This window comes from Eschrichtius robustus, chromosome 3 (genome assembly GCF_028021215.1).
Source record: "Eschrichtius robustus isolate mEscRob2 chromosome 3, mEscRob2.pri, whole genome shotgun sequence".
NCBI lineage: Eukaryota > Metazoa > Chordata > Mammalia > Artiodactyla > Eschrichtiidae > Eschrichtius > Eschrichtius robustus.
In genome coordinates, this window is record NC_090826.1 from 18,663,737 (window position 1) to 18,679,727 (window position 15,991).

The 15,991-nt window shown below is 48.5% G+C and overlaps 1 pseudogene; it reads left to right on the top strand.

The window, feature by feature from the left end:
* Positions 1 to 14,116: 14,116 nt before the first annotated feature.
* LOC137761953 (elongation factor 1-alpha 1-like) overlaps positions 14,117 to 15,991 on the top strand; it is a 34,159-nt pseudogene continuing 32,284 nt past the window's right edge.

The window sequence follows — 15,991 nt, forward strand, 5'->3', positions numbered from 1 at the left end:
AACAGATTGCAGGGCTTCCCTGGTGGCACAGTGGTTGGGAATCCGCCTACCAATGCAGGGGACACGGCTTCGAGCCCTGGTCCGGGAAGATCCCACATGCCGCGGAGCAGCTAGGCCCGTGCACCACGGCTACTGAGCCTGTGCTCTAGAGCCCACGAGCCACAACTACTGAAGCCTGTGTGCCTAGAGCCCGAGCCCTGCAGCAGGAGAAACCACCACAATGAGAGGCCTGCGCACTGCAGCAAAGAGTGGCCCCCGCTCGCCGCAACTGGAGCAAGCCGCGCGCAGCAACAGAGACCCAATGCAGCCAAAAAATAAATAATAAATAAATAAATAAATTTATTTTAAAAAAAAACAGATTGCAAAACAACATGTATGTTATTCTTTTTTTTTAAAATGCATTTATTTATTTTTATTATTTTTAAAAAATTATTTATTTATTTATTTTTGGCTGTGTTGGGTCTTCGTTTCTGTGCGAGGGCTTTCTCTAGTTGCGGCAAGCGGGGTCCACTCTTCATCGCGGTGCGCGGGCCTCTCACTATCGCGGCCTCTCATGTTGCGGAGCACAGGCTCCAGACGCGCAGGCTCAGTAGTTGTGGCTCACGGGCCCAGTTGCTCCGCGGCCTGTGGGATCTTCCCAGACCAGGGCTTGAACCCGTGTCCCCTGCATTGGCAGGCAGATTCTCAACCACTGCGCCACCAGGGAAGCCCTGTTATTCTTATATACACATATTTGTATGTGTTTAGTTCCCGGAGGATGTTTAGATGGACAGCTCCCACATGTTGAAATGGGGTGGTTTCAGTTATCGAATTGGGGTGGTGCATGTGTGGGTGTTTATTGTGTTACTTTTTCAAACTTTCTGCGTGTTTGAAAAAATCTTACAAGAAAAAGTTGAAAGAAAATGTAGTTATTTTGGAGTAGAATGATTTGGGGAGATTTTTTTTTCTTCTTTGTAGTTTATGTATTTCATTGAATTTTCTATAATAAGCATCTACTACTTTTACAAAAATAATGAAGTGATTTCAAAATAAAAGATAGTTTGGGAGTTCCCTGGTGGTCCAGTGGTTAGGACTCAGCGCTTTCACTGACGTGGCCTGAGTTCAATCCCAGGTCGGGGAACTAAGATCCTGCAAGCCGCTCGGTGCGGCCAATCAATCAATCAATCAATAATAGCCCTTGTCATACAAAAAAAATTTTTTATTAAAAGAAATAAATAATAGCTGCCCTGATAGTTTAAAAAGAAAAAGGAAGACAATACCAATACTTGCAAATAGAGAATTGGGTAAATAAATCATGGGAGTCATATAAATACTGTGCTACTGTTTAAAAATGTGTAATAGAAAAGATATTTATAGTACTTTGATAAGCAGAAAAACAGGCCGTAAAATAGTCTGTACAGTATTAACTCATTTTCAAAAAATATATATATATATAATGCCCACCCACAGAGAAAACTGGAAATATCCGCTCCAAAAGGTTAGCAGTAGTTTTCTTTGGGAAATGGAATTACAGGTTGTTTTTTCCCCCTTCCTTTTGCTTATTTGTATGTCATAAGTCAGTTTTGTCCAATAGAACTTTCTGCGGTGATGGAAATGTTTTATATTTGCACTGTCCAATATGGTAGCCACTAGCCACGTGTAGCTACTGACCCTTGAAATGTGGCTAGTGAGACTGAAGAATTGAATTTTAAATTTTATTTAATTGTAATTAATTTAAATCTAAATGACCACGTGTAGTAAGTGTCTGTTGCATCGGGCAGCACAGTTCTGAAGTGTTTACAAGGAACACACACAGGCTTTGCAAAGAGGAAAAAGAGCTTTTCTTTCTTGTTTGTTTTGTTTGTTCATTTGCTCTGCCATGCTGCTTGCAGAGCTCCCTTGAGATCTCAGCAAGAGGCAGTGAGTGTGAGGGCCTTACAGACTGTAAAGTGCTGTGCTCAGGAGCTGCTTCTGTACATGACTCTTCTTCCTCTTGCCTGGGCCATTTTTCTTCCCCACCTCTGGGCTCTGATATGGAGCCCCGATGACAGAAAGCATCTCTGAGTGGCTCCTGGAAGTGGGGAAGGGTGTCCTGAGATCCGGCCTCTGCACCTAAGGAGGAATTCATTCGCTCATGCATTCATTCAACAGCCATTGCACACCTTCCCCCTGCTGCCCAGGCGCTGCACTAGGCCCCAGGTATAGAGGGGCCATGGCATGTGGAATCTGCCCACATGGAGATTAAAGTCAGGCTTGGGAGGCATGGAGTGGAGAGTCACAGGGCATGGACACTGAAGGCCTGAATTCGGGCCCCAGCTCAGCCTCCTCTGGGCAGGCCATTTCATCTTCCTAAACCTCCATTTTTTTCTTGTGTAAAAGTGAGAAAATAGTGACACTGCCCTGCTGATCCCACGGGGTTGATCAGGGCTGGGAAAGTGAATTGCAAAGGCCTGCGGAGATGTTCATGGTCAAAAAACATTTTCTCCTGGGGAATAAGTGGGCAGTGACAGCCAATTCAATGCCCACTGTAGGTATTATTATTGTTAATATTTGATCACAACACACCATAGTTTCTTTAAGCATAGTTGAAATATCAACCTTAGGAAGGCCAGAAAAAGATGTAACCGTTCATCCACGGGACATTTACTGATCCCCTATGGTGTTCCAAGCCAAGGTGGGGTAGGGGTTCTGTCTGGAAATACGGACCTGGATAATGGCCCTTCCCTTGGAAACCTGACAAGAGGGCAGAGGGGACACGAGGAGACAGACGAACTCCATTCGGCCGTTCCACTGGTATATGCCAGGCCGCTGGGGACGCAATGGAACAAGGCAGCCTCCGCTCTCAGGAAGCTTTCAAAGGAAGTGAGGGAGGTAGATATTCATCAAATAGCCACCCAAATATACAATGACGAACTGTGATACGGGTAAGAGGAGGAAGCACAGAGTGCTATGAAGGCATATCGTGGGCGATCGTGATTCACTGGCGGTGGGAGGGTCAGAGGTGTCTCTGAGGACCTGAAGGAGTTTAATAGGAGGTGAAGGGGTGCGGAAAGAGGTTCCAGGTGGAAGAAACAGTATGTGCAAAGGCCCGAGGTGGGAGGGGGAAGAGCGTTCCTGAGGCCAGTGTGGCTGGAACCCAGTGTGCAGAACAGATGGACTATATTATGTGGCTGGGGACAGAGCAGAGCCCACAGGGTCTGGTGGACCATGCTTGGGAGCCAGTGAAGGGTTTGAGGGGAGGGGCAGTGAGGGTAGCCGTCCATTCGTGGAAGAACACTGAAGGGGCAGGGTGGGCACAAGGGTGGCTGGTGTAAGGGAGGTGGCATTGGGGATGTGGACCAGGGGAGAGATGTGAGAGCTGTATGGGAGGTAAATAACTTGGTGTTGGATTCGCCCTGGGGGAGGTGGCAAGAGGGATCCTAGTGTGAGAAGCTCTGTGAGCAAGAAAGTTCTGATTAAAGCGGACTTGAGGGGCCTGGGGCAGGCCTCCCAGGTGGAGCAGGTCTCCCTGGGCTGTGGAACGGGTTGCAGCACCCCTGGTGGAGAGACAGCGGAAAAACAGTCTCCACAGATGAACCCATGGAGCAAAACTTGTGTGTGCTTGGGGATCTGGGGGTGAAATGAAACTAACATTAATTGAGTACTGGCCGTTTGGCCAGGCCCTATTCCAAATGCTTTACCTTCACCACCTCATTTAATCCCCACAACAACCCTACAAGGTCGGTGTTATTATCATTCCCATTTTACAGATGAGGACACTGAGGCTGGAAGAGGCTCTGCCACTGGGGCATGAACTCCAACCAGGCTGACCCCAGACCTGCCTTTGGGCCATGGGGTCAAACTGCTCATGTAGTTTGGGGTGACTAGAGCTGGAAGAGTTGGAGAAGCGAGAGGGATGAGGCCGAGGCTGGAGAGATGGGCTGGGACCAAACCCTGAAGGGCTGCATGTGTGCGGCTGGGGGATCTGGACTTTATTGTAGCAGAATAGGTAGCACGTTCTTAGGGTGAGGATGATGAGATCAGATGTGCTTTTTTGAGAAGTCACTGTAGAACCAGACGGGCAGAGAAAAGCCAGAGGGGGTGGGGAGACAGGCAGGGGAGAGACCACTGCAACAGTGGAGGGGAGGGTGGGAGGGCGAGGCTGCAGCTGCAGGGCTCCGGCAGGGGTGGACCCCAGCCAGACAGTTCCAGGTTCCATTCAATAGGGTGGCTGGCAGGTGGAATGTGAGGGGAGAGCAATCAAACTTGAGTAACTGGGTGGTGCTGATTATTTTATGCATGCAGAGAGCAAACTTTTATTGAGCACCTACTAAGTGCCAGGTCCTGATAAATGCACAGAGAGCACAGAGAAAAAAGATGGGATTGCTGGCCTGGAGAAGCCAAGAAGGGAAGTGGGAAACACTGGAAGAGAGGAAGGGAAGGGGAGGCAATGATGAGTTTGGTTGGGGGGTGCTGCGTTACAGGGGCCGGGGGTAGCCATGTGGCAATGTCCGGGGGACTCTGGAGAGAGGGTCCGGGACTCGGGAGAGAGGTCGAATCTGAGATACACGATTTTAAAAATCAAATCTTGAGCGCTGCCCTGCACAACCCCCCCCAAAGGGAAGACTTCATGTTGCTTATTGCCAGTTTTTTGTTTGCTTTTCAGGTTTGTACTACAAGGTTTAATAACAAAATCAAAGTTTTTTGGGGAAAAAAAAAACTTCCTGAAAATTATTGAACTATACACTTAAAATGAGTAAATTTATAACGTAAAAATTATAGCTCATAAGGTTTAAACATGCAATTAGGAAAAAACTGAGTCTTGAATTTTCTAGGAAGTCACGAAACACAGATGCGGAGAACACTCCCCACAGAGGGCAGGAGTGAAAGCCTGGTGACGTGACTGGACGTGGGTAACGCGGTGTGGCTGAATTCGGGCAGCTTGGGAGGGAACGGGAGTTGGTGCCTCTCTCTGAAGCCATCTGTTCTAGTCACATCACTGAGCACTGACCCCCTGCAGGTGCTGCAACACGAGCCTTTCATCCTAGATGGAATCAATCCTCCAGACAACCCCAGAAGGAAAGATGCCATCCTCATCTTACAGATGGGGAAACTGAGGTTCAGAGAAGTTAAGCCAGTTACCCAAAGTCACATTGCCTTTATTAAAGGACTAGAATCAGTCCAGTCCGGCTCTGTCAGCTCCAAAGTTTGGCTCCCAATGAACATTCTAGACCAAGTTTTGTCGCATACAGCAAACATCCCCATCCAAGCATAGGCAAGCAGTGCAGATGGGACCTGGGAGCCCAGTGTAGGGAGGCGAGGGGCCGAGACACTGGTGCTGCGATGGCTCCATCTGCTGGCTAAGGTGTGGAGCTAGGCCGCAAGGGGAAGGCGCTCATTCCTAACACAGTTCTCTTTTTCTGCCCCTCTTCTCAAAGCGGTTTCCTCCCTACAGCCCTGGGGGGCTAGTGGGCAGGGATTGTTGTCTGGCTTCAATTTACCAATAAGGAGACCAGGGCTCAGAGAGGAGAAGTGACTTCTCCAAGATGACTCAGAGAAGTAAAGGAAGACCCAGGATTCAAATGCATGTCAGTGAGATGCACTCCACATTCCACCTGCCCCCGGTGTGGACTTAGCCCCCAGCGTGTCCCCTGAGGGCATCTAGGGGCATCTAGGTCAATCCCCTCTCTTTCTGGTTCACAGATGGAAAACAGGTCAGGTAGTGACCTGATCGACCCAGCTTTGTCTCTGCGGGATTATGCCTTGCAGAGGCTACCTCAGGATTCGCACGGGGTTTTCTAGGTTCTCTGTCTGGGCAGAAGTCCCTCCCCCTCCCTGCTTGGGAATCTAAGCCAGGCGGCATTTCTCTTTGAGAAGTGGCTGCCCTTTCTCCTTCCTCAGCCCCTCAGGTATTCTGGGTCTCAGCTTCAGGAAGTAGGAAAGGGAGAAAAAGAAGGGAAGCTCAGTAGAAGTGGTGGTCAGGAAGCAGTGAGCTAGGAGGAGAGGCAGAGGCAGGGGCATTGCAGGAGGCAGAAACGTGGGGCCAGAGCAAGGCCAAGGTCAGCGGTGATGACAGCAAGGACCCTAGGCTGAGCTACCACTATTAAGGGACCTGCACGAGGTAGGTGCTTTTCGGGGATATCACCCTTAACCCTCTCAATGACCCTGAGAGGCAGGAAGGATTATTACCTTCATTTACAGCTGAGGAACAGTATCAGGGGATTGGAGTAACGTGCCCAAGGTTACACGCAAGTGAGTATTTTAGCTGGAATCTGAAAACAGGAAATGTGACTCCAGGAGAAAGGGATTGATGGAAAGCAGATGGGCTACCCAGACATCAGGCTAGGAGCGGGGAGCAAAGCTGCTGGGGGATCTTGCCGTTGTGCATATGAATGTATATGTGGCAGGGAGGGAGAGTGTCTGAGAGTCTGTTTTCACACCTTGGTGACAGCCCCGGGGCATGAGTTGTCTGACTGTGGCTGAGCAAGCTGGGATTGGTGAGGGGCCAGAAAGGCTTCTTGTCCCCCACATCCCTGGGCCGACTCCTAGTCACACTTCCCAACTCAGCTTAAAAGTCACCTCCTCTGGGAAGCCCTCCCGCATTGCTAAAACAGGGTCAGATCCCCATGTTACACACATGCAATGCTTCTCCTGCCAAGCACTCATCCTGTGTGTTAGTGTTTAACTCTTTGTATTTACTCAGTAAGTGCAAATTTGCCTCTGACCCAATGGGGATTGGTAGTGGGCAGGTACCAAAAAACTCTAGACAAAAAATAGACATGTGGGGCAGATTGCAGAGAGACCCACTAGCCTTGAATACTCAGTGCCTCCTGAGCTCCAGGCTCTGAGTTTTACTGAGAGAATGGAGAGCGACGGCTAATCTTCCCGTGGGTTAACTGGAGTTATATCAAACCAGCTTCCACTGGGTCTGCTTAATATCCATCTTTCCACCCTATTCGCCAGCCTGTGAAGGTCCAGATAACTGTCTTGATTCCTGCTGTATCCTCAGCACTTAACACAAAACCTCACATGTGGTCCTGGCATTAGGTAAACACTTGTTGAACAAATGAGTGAGTGAATGAATGAGGGCCATGAGTCTGGGCACCGGCTGGGGAGGCCAGGTTTGTTGTGAGGGTGTGAGGGGAAGGGACCCAGGAAGGACTTGCACAGGGTGGTGGCAGGGGGCCACCAGGTCACTTGTAGTCCCCTCTGCGATGACGTCTCCTGGAGTTTCACAGTGGGGGCTACATCCGGGGGCCCTGAGACAGCACCTCTGTGCTGGGCTGGCTTCCCTGAAAGGCAACTGGGAGAGAAAGCCTGGAGAAGGCAAGCAGTGTGTCCCCCTTCCTCCCCAGCCCCCAACCCAGATGGCTGGTCCCCTCTTTGCCCAACCCCTCCTGGGGAAACCGAGGAGGCTAAGCAGCCCATCCCGGGGCAGCGGGCCAGGCCACCCCACCAGCACCTGGCCAGGTACTGCCCTTGAGGCTGTTACCTGCAGCCTCCCTGGGAACAGTGGTAACGGAAATAGAAAACTCCCCCCCAGCCCCCATTCCCATGCCTGATCTGGAAGTAGGACTTAGGGATAGTGACAGCGGGGAGAAAGCGGCGGAGTCAGACAGATGCCACTGTTCATCTGCAAGAGGCACGTGAGCCTCAGCCCCCTCATCTGGAAAGGGGGATAATAATAGCCACCATTTCAGAGTTTGCTGTGAGGATTACATATTTTCCGGAGCATAGCTCGGTAGGTGACACCACTACCAATATAAACGGTGAGGAGTCAACCTCTCATCGTCTGCCCCTCACTAACATTAATACCTCATCTTTAGGGAGCACTTCCTATGTGCCAGCTACACTCTTAGCACTTTGCCTGCATTAATCATTTAATCCTCATACAAGGTTGTGCCTGTTTTGTAATAAAGACAAGGAGTCTTAGGCACAGCAGGACACACAGCTAGTAAGGAGTGGAGCTGGGATTTGAACCCAGACAGTCTGGCTCCAGAGCAGGTGTCCCTAACCACTTTGCCACATACTTGTATTGTCTGGTCAGGAGCATTTTTCACATTGCTGCGTCATTAGGGGTGATAATCTTCTTAGCCTCGCTGCAGTTGGTTCAGCTCAGCATTTTCTGATCACTTATTGGTGCCAGGCCCCGTGCTGGGATAGAAAAGGAGGCCACAGAGAGCTCTCAGTTGGGTTGGAGACAGACACTTACACAAATACCCACACTAGCAAGTGGTGGGTTCAGTGATAGTGCTTCTACAAGGCACAGAGGAGGGAAGGGTATACCTTAGGACAGATTTGACTGAAAGCAGAATGATTGGCTCAAAGAGAATGAATGTTTGTAAACTGAGCAGGGTCTTGAAGGATGAATAAGAGTTTGCCAGGCAAAGAAGTGGAAAGAACACTTCAGATAGAGAGAAGAGCATGTGCAAAGGTGGCATGAAACACCGTGGTAGGTTCAGAGCAGCAATCATTTAGTAAAACTGGAGCATAAAGAGGAGGGGGATGGTGTGTGGATGTTTCCAGGAATCAGGGTTTTTCACTCTATAGCTAATGGCAGCATTATAGGGCAATGCTGTAAAAGCCAGCTGTGTGGACTTGGGCAAGTTCCTTTACTTCTCTGAGCCTCTACTTTCTTTTCTGTAAATTGGGATACAATAAAAACTTCCTCATAGGACTGTAGTGAGAGTGAAATGAAATAATATCTGTTAGGTGTCTAAAACAAAGTGCTCAGTAAATGTGAGTTGTTGTTATTGTTACAATTATTATGAATATATGTAAAACATTTACTTCAAAAAAAAAAAAAAAGCAACAAGCAAATCTCCTTTTTTCAGATGGACTCCCAGAAGTGAGGGAGGAATTTAACAGATCAGATAGCACATGTTGAATAAATGAAGTTGAATTATTTTTTTAATATAAATTTATTTTATTTATTTATTTTTGACTGCATTGGGTCTTCATTGCTGTGCGCAGGCTTTCTCTAGTTGACGCAAGCAGGGGCTACTCTTCGTTGGGGTGCGCGGGCTTCTCATTGCGGTGGCTTCTCTTGTTGCAGAGCACGGGCTCTAGGTGCACAGGCTTCAGTAGTTGTGGCACGCGAGCTCAGTAGCTGTGGCTCGCGGGCTCTAGAGCGCAGACTCAGTAGTTGTGGCGCACAGGCTTAGTTGCTCCGAGGCATGTGGGATCTTCCCGGACCAGGGCTCAAATCCGTGTTCCCAGCATTGGCAGGTGGATTCTTAACCACTGCGCCACCAGGGAAGCCCCGAAGTTGAATTATTTACACAGAATTTTCCTCCCCCAAACTTAAAGGCAAAGTTCACAGTTTTGTTTTAAACCCCCAGGAGCATGTAAAACCAGGGAACATGGGAAGAAACCCAGTGTCTGCAATAACCCTGGAGTTTTTTTTCAAAGCATTTACTATAATCCATAGTAATGTATCGATCTGTGCAATTTATCTTTTTAACCTTTTCTTGAAGTATAATAAACACACACAAAAGCACACAGATTCTAAGTGTACGGTTCAATGCATTGTCACAAAATGAACACACCAGCATAGGGAATTCCTTGGCGGTCCAGTGGTTAGGACTCGGCGCTTTCACTGCCTGGGCTCGGGTTCAATCCCTGGTCCGGGAACTAAGATCCCACAAGCTGTGCAGCGCGGCCAAAAAAAGAAATTTAAAAAAATTAAAAAATGAACACACCAGCATAACCTGAGCCCAGATCAAGAAACAAAAATGAGGGACTTCCCTGGCAATCTAGTGGTTAAGACTCCACGCTTCCACTGAAGGGGGCACAGGTTCAATCCCTGATCTGGTAACTAGGATCCTGCATGTCGCGCTGAAAGAAACAAATATGACCAGCTTCCCCAGAAGCCCCCTTCTCACACCTCCCAGTCACCCCCTCTCCCACAGGTAGCTACTAGTGGGTAATTCTTTATTTATCCACATAGAAAGCATCTGTATCCCCTATGTATTATTTTCTTAGGGCTGCTGTCATAACAAAGTACCACAAACTTGGTGCTTTAAAACACCAGAAATTTCTTCTCTTGTAGTTCTGGAGGCCAGAAGTCCAAATTCAAGGTGTTTGCAGAGTCGGTTCCTTCTGAAGATTCTGTGGGAGACCCCATTCCATGACTTTCTCCTGGCGTCTGGGAGCTGCCAGCAAAATCCTTGGTGTCCCTGGGAAGGGTGACTGCCCTCCAGTCTCTGCTGCCTCCACAAGGCCTTTTCCTCTGTGTCTTTCTCAGTCCTGTTTTGTCTTTTACAGGGACATTCTCATTGGGTTTAGGGCCCTCCCTAATCCAGTCTGATCTCACTCCATCCTTATCTTAATTACATCTGCAAAGACCCAAATAAGGTCACATTCTGAGGTTCCAGGTGGACATGAATTTTGGGGGAGACACTATTCAACCCACTACACCTTACAAGAGTGCAAGCCCCAGGAGGGCAAGGGGTGTCACTCATGTTTGGATGCCCAGAACCCAGCCCAGGGCCTGGCATATATGAGCTGCTCACGAAATACTGGCTGAATAGATGAATAAGCAGTACATCTTCACATCAGGGGCACCAGCACTGCACTACTGACACGCGGTGGGTGGTCAGTAATTGACTGATGAGCAAATGAGATTTGAACACGAGTTGAGAATGAATGCAGAGGGTAGAAATGATAATAGGTGCTGTTCATTGCGCACTTACTTTGTGCTCCCTGGTTTCTGTGTCTGCTTCCACGAAATCTCATTTTACATATAAGTAGAGGGACCATATTTCCCCTTTACATGGGACAGTGCCAGTTTACATGTATTGTCCCAGCATAGTGAGTATTTCATTCTCACTCTCCCCTTTCATTCTCAGAAGTCAATAAAGTATGTGGTCACCCTACAGATAAGGCAAGTGAAGCTTTCCAAAGTGCTGAAGGGAATAAATTCAGCACCTGATTTGCACACTCAGAGGCTCTAAAGTCCTTGCCCTCAACTGCTAGTAGCGGTGGGGTGTGGATTAGGAGAGGTTGCTTGGCAGAGATAAGCTGGTGTCATCCAATCAACTCAAGAGAGAGGTCACAGCGTGGACGGGCGTCCTCCTGGCACTACAAGGCCAGCTCCCTCACTGCTCCCATCCAGTGATCCGTGGGGAGAAGAGGTGCTTCGTGAGAAGGAAGGGACAGCCCAGAGGATCCCTTTGGAGGACACGGACAAGACCTCAGAGAAGGAGGTTGAAAAGAGGGGCTTCCCCCTGGCCAGGCAACCCCTCAGGAGAAAGGTCTCTACAGGAGAAAGCCCCCCAGAGGACACTGTCCCCCTTTTCCTGGTGCCCAAGGAAAAGATTCCTGCAGAAAAGACTGGAAAGCTTCTGAATTTTGATAAGAGAAAGGGCTCACTCTGAACACTGCATCTTCTTCCCCAAACTCCTCCTTCTCCAGACTCCCCATCTTGGTCCACAAATCCCCACCCACACAGACTGGCTACCTAATTGGCAGGGCCCAGTGCAAAATAAAAATGCAAGGCCCCTTGTTTAAAAAGTATTAATAACTTCAGGACTGCAGCAGCAGGGCATTAAACCAGCACTGGGCCTTTCTGAGTATGGGGCTGTGCAGGTCACATGCCCGTAAAGCTGGCCCTGAAGCCACCTATCACCCAGGCTGGAAACCTGACTGTCATCCTTGGCTTCTCCCCCTCCTTCACCCCCACTTCAAGTCCTGTAGATTCAAGTTCACCAAACAGCTGCCCCCCTCCATCCTAAATGCCATTCCTCTGATCCAGGCAGCACTTCTCACCTCTGGACAAGAGCATCCGTTCAAATAGCTTCCAGTCTCGCCTGCTCTGGCCCATCCTCCAGAAGGAAAGCCACAGAAAGCTCCCCGAAGGCTAGTCTCACCCTAGCACCTCCCTGCCTAAAACCTTCAATGGCATCTGCTATGAACTGAACTGTGTCCCCCCAGCCGCAAACTCATATGTTAAAACTCTAACCCCCAATGTGACTTCTTTGGAAATAGGACCTTTAGGAGGTAACTAAGATTAAATGAGATCATAAGGTTGGGTTCCCCGATCCAATAGGATTGGTGTCCTTATAAGAAGAGACACCAGAGAGCTTGCCTCCACCCCGTCCCCAGCACAAGCACAGAGAAAAGGCCACGTGAGGCCCCAGGGAGAAGGTGGCCGTCTGCAAGCCAAGAAGAGAGTCTCACCAGAAATCGGACCTGCTGCCACCTTGATCTTGGACCTCTGGCCTCCAGAGCTGTAAGAAAATACATTTCTATTGTTTAAGTTACTGAGTCTGCGGTATTTTGTTATGGCAGTCCGAGCTTATACAGCTCCCCTCTGCCTAAGCTCTGGTCATGGTCTTTGTGGCCCTGTGTGGTCGGGACCCACCTCTCCAGACCATCTTCTTTCCTGTCTCTGGGGGTCCACAAGCTCTCTCTCCTCTGGGTCTTCCAACATGCTCTTCCTCTGCTTGAAACAGTCTTCTCCACCTCTTCATCTGGCCAAACGCTGCTCTACTTTCAGTCCAGCTTAGAAATGAAGCATCCCTGACCTCCCCCACCCGTGAACCGCCAGGTTGGGACCCTTCCTCCCTGCCCCTACAGACTTTCCACGCTCCCTCTCTTGTCAGTAAGGTTTGTCACTCATGTCACTACATATTTGGGGCCTCTCTTACTTGCTAGTTCAGGAGCTCCCTGAGTACTGGGACTTATTCTGTTCAACCTTCTGTCTGAAGCATCTGCTGGTCCCAGGGCCTTTTAACCCTGGTGGCTACTGCAGGAAGTTTGAGGCCAAAGAACGGGGCCGGAGAAGCAGGGCTGAGGGTGTAGGGAGAGAGTTTGGTTAATCTTTCACTCCCAGGGAGAATTTCAATTAGATATGCTTGGAATGGGTCATTCATTTATTCAGTCAACAAACATTCATTTATCTCCCAATTAGTGCTGGGCCCTGGGCCAGGAGCTAGGATGATGTGGGGAAGGCACCTGGGTCCCCACCAGGAAACACACAGACACGAGTCATTACATTTATCTGCCAGGTGAATAGTGGGAAAGAGAGGATTCAGAGGTCAGATGAGCCTAGATGCGAATGCAGGCTTTGTTCCTCATTAGCTGGTGACACTGGGCAATCCGTGCACCCCACCTTTTATATCTTGAAAGTGGCCCTGACATCCATCTGTTTGGATTAGTGATTGTCAAACTCCTTGGTCTCAGGAGCATTGTTAAGGACCCTACAGACATTTTGTTTATGTGGGTTATTTCTTTTCAGTATTTGCCATATTGAAAATTAAAATTGAGAAATGCTTAAAACACAGGAATACACAAACACACATTCCTTTTCCCATCAGAGCAATGGCACAGTCATGCCCCAGGACCTGTGCTCAAGCAGAAGAGCAAGAACCAAAGCCCCAGCCCCCAGGTCCAACTTTACGAGAAGCAGAGGCAAACCTTAAAAAAAAAAAATTAGTTTTTAAAACTGGCATTACAGATGGGCAATATGGCAGAACCAGTTGGAGAACTATGGAGATATTTCTCCTCCAGTGGATAAATAGCAGCTACCCCAAACCCCATGGGTGCCCTGAGCACCCTGGCAGCCTCAGCCCACCCCAGGGACCCTCCCACTATTGTAAATAATCCTAGAAAGAATACCCCTGTGATTATATTTCCTTTCAATAAATACCTAGAATTGAATTACTGAGTCAAAAGGATACACATTTTAAGGCTTTAGAGTCATATTCCCAAAATGCCCTGCAGAATGTTTCCGTCAATTGAAATTCCCACCAAGCAAGTATGAGAGTACCCATCTCCCCACGTCTTTCTCCAGAGATGGTCTTTATACTTTTTCTAATGCTTGAAAACCCAGAAGGTAAAAAATAGTATGTTGCTTTAATCTGCATTTCTTTGATTCTTAGAAATGTTGACTATTCTTTCTTGGTTTATTGCCTATTGACAGGGCCTCTTTTTATGGATTTCAAAGAAATTTTTATATTAAGATGACGCAGGGAATTCCCTGGCGGTCCAGTGGTTAGGACTCGGCACTTTTAGTCACAGGCCCGGGTTCCATCCCTGGTCGGGGAACTAAGATCCTGCAATTTTGCGGTGCAGCCAAAACAAAGATGATGCAACTGCAAAGTAAACTCTTGTTTCCAACCTGATTTGGGTACTGCGTCTTCCTCTCCTACCCCTTCTAACCTCCTCCATGGATCTAGGAGAGGAATCATTTTTACTGAACCCAGTAAGGCTTTTTACAGAAGAAATCTTGAGAAGATGGAAAATGAGAGATACTGAGGGATTCCAAGTGTTTCGCATTTTGGAAGATTTTCCTCTCCAATCTATCCCTCCCTGCTTCAAACTGGAAAGATTGCTGTGTTCTTTTGTAGCCAGAATAACTGAGTCATGATGGGGTGTGATCTTTCAGGCTTGCTACACTCTCTGGGCCAAATGGGTCCCCACCCAGGAGATCTCTTCACTTTTGAGCTGTGCTCACACAGGTAAGACCCAGCTTCTTGTCATCTCACCAAGCCCTGACTCACGGTGTCTCTGCTGCTCACCAGCTGTGTGTCATTGCAGGAGTCCCTTAACCTCTCTGTGCCTCAATGCCCGCTGAAATGAGAAAAACATTACCCACACATTAAAGTAATGTGTGTGTATGAGGCACTGGACACAATGCTTGGCATAGTGTAGGTGCTCAAGAAACATCTGTCAAATTAATAACTGACGGTTGTTTTCCTTTCAGTTTGTTCTTGTTGTTGGGGGGGGGTGTGTCCGTCCTTGTTTAGCTTTCTCTTTTTTTCTACTAAAAACAAACTCAGCTTTTCAGAAATATAATAAACCAAACCTCTGTGTTTTAACCTATGTGGGTTAGAAACCTTTGGTGACAAGGAACAGAAATTAACTGGAGTTTAATAGAAAAGAAAAAAAAGTGGGGAGAATCCATTACAAAGACTCAGGGGTGTCTCAGATTTCAAGAGCTTGAAATGGGGATTCTTCTCTCTGCTCCTCCCTGTAGGTCTGCTGTGTTCCTCTTTCTGTTTCTCTCTCTCTCTCTCCCTCAAGACTGGCTTTCTCTGCCACTGTGGCCACCAACAACTGCTTCTCCCAGTTAAAGTCTCAACTGCATAGAGATTCACTAACTGACCCTAAATCCCCAAACCAGGTTCTGACTCAAATCCTAGATCCCAGTCAGATGTTGTCTCTGGAGAAATAACACAGTCATTCACTGCTGGAGGGCAAATGAGTTCATCAGAACTGCTTTTTATAGGCAGGGAAAGACTGGGCCACCTAGGAGCTTGAGTTCTCCCAGAGACTGGGTGGAAATGACTAGAAATTGAATTCAGAGCTCACAGAATTGACCTCAGAAGGTCAGAGCTTGAAAGAGATTCCTATATTACCTAGTCTAACTTCTGCCCACATTAAAAAAATTTTTTTTTAATAAAGAAGGAATGAAGCCCAGAGGTATGTGGTTTGTCCGAGGCCCCCCAGCCAGTCAGAGACAGAGCTGGAACCAGAACTCAGGTCTCCTGGTACCATGGCTCAGGGTCAAGTTCTCAGTGAGGGAGGGGCTGTGACACTCCCCACTCTCTCAGGGAGCAAGCTGAGGCACAGAGCAGTCAGGTGGCGTGCCCAAGGTCCCCCAGCTGTGGCACCATCTGAGCCTGGGTCCAGTTCTTCCCATGAACCCCTGCGGAAGAGGGAAGGTGGGAGGAAGAACCGGAAAGGAAGATGGAAAAGGGGGGAGGGCAGGGAGAAGGATGGGGGAGGGGAACTGAAAGGCAGGGGAGAGGAGAGCGCCTCACCCTGGACAGGATCACCCTGAATGGGTTTGTCCCCCAGGAATTCTAGGCCCCTCCGTGCTGGTCATGGCTGTGAGTCCGTCACCTCAGTACTGCATCTTGTTCTTTCTCTCCATGACCTTGACCTTGCTCTTTCCGTCTTCTTGGTGAACCTGATGGATATTACCCCCAGATGAGGCCTTTCCTTCCCCTCCCTTCCCCTCCCTGCCATGTCCATCTTTCCCACCTGGGTGAAGGCTGGGCTCTGATGGGAAATAAAAGGTCAGAAG